Below are 1,215 nucleotides of genomic sequence, written 5' to 3'. Positions count from 1 at the left end.
CTGCATCTGGAGGTGTAGATGTCTGTGATGGTGGGGAGGCTGATTCCGACAGATTTCTGTGCAGCCTTCACCACTCTCTGCAAAGCTTTTCTTTCTGCAGCTGTGCAGCCTCCATGCCACACATTGATGCTCGAGCACAGGATGCTCTCCACTGCACACCTGTAGAAGGAGGTGAGGACTGAGCTTCCCAGACCAGCTCGCCTCAGCCGTCTGAGGAAGTAGAGTCTCTGATGAGCTTTCTTGATCAGGCTGGTGGTGTTGTTGCTCCAGCTGAGGTTGTCATTCATGTGTACACCCAAGTACTTGTAGCTGGAGACCACTTCCACCGCAGATCCTCTTATGTTCAGGGGGGTGTAGGTGTTTTTGTTCCTTCTGAAGTCCACAATCATCTCCTTTGTCTTCTTCACATTGATGTGAAGGTTATTCTCTCTGCACCAGCTCTCCAGGTGTTCCACCTCTTGCCTGTAGCTGGACTCATCATTGTTTGTGATGCATCCCACCACCGCTGTATCATCTGCAAACTTTACAATGTGACAGCCTGGATGGGTAGCTGCACAATCATACGTGAGCAGAGTAAACAGGAGGGGGCTCAACACACATCCCTGAGGAGAGCCAGTGCTGAGGGTTATGGTGGAGGAGGAGAGGTTGTGGATCCTCACTAACTGTGGTCTGTTTGTTAAAAAGTCTAGTACCCAGTTGCAGATGGAGGGGCTTAGTCCTAGTGTGGATAGTTTGTCCATCAGGGTTTGGGGGATCATGGTGTTGAAGGCGGATGTGAAGTCCACAAAGAGCATACGGACGTAAGAGTTTTTCTGCTCCAGGTGGTTGAGTGCAGTGTGGACCACAGAGGAGATTGCATCCTCTGTTGATCGGTTCTCACGGTATGCGTACTGATGAGGGTCCTCGTTGATGTTGATGGTTGTTTTGATGTGAGTCATGACCAGTTTTTCGAAGCATTTAGCGACTATCGGGGTGAGGGCCACTGGCCGATAGTCATTCAGACCAGTCACTGTAGAGCTTTTTGGGACTGGGATGATGGTGGCAGTCTTCAGGCAGGTGGGAACTGTCTCCAGGGTAAGTGAGGTGTTAAAGATGTCTGCCAGCACCTCACAGAGCTGATCAGCACATTCCTTCAACACTTTTCCGGGGATGTTGTCTGGGCCAGTTGCTTTGTGCGGATTAATCCTCCTGAAGGTACTCCTTACTTCTGCTGAG

At 50.5% G+C, this 1,215-nt stretch overlaps 1 protein-coding gene across 1 annotated transcript in view; it reads left to right on the top strand.

The window, feature by feature from the left end:
- LOC119414133 (serine/threonine-protein kinase DCLK2) overlaps positions 1-1,215 on the top strand; it is a 28,541-nt gene that overhangs the window by 10,615 nt on the left and 16,711 nt on the right. The gene's annotated exons all lie outside the window — the stretch shown is intronic.

This window comes from Nematolebias whitei, chromosome 1 (genome assembly GCF_014905685.2).
Source record: "Nematolebias whitei isolate Nwh7 chromosome 1, NemWhi1, whole genome shotgun sequence".
Lineage (NCBI taxonomy): Eukaryota > Metazoa > Chordata > Actinopteri > Cyprinodontiformes > Rivulidae > Nematolebias > Nematolebias whitei.
Note: the sequence above shows the minus strand (reverse complement) of the source record. Positions and strands in the feature narration are given on the sequence as shown.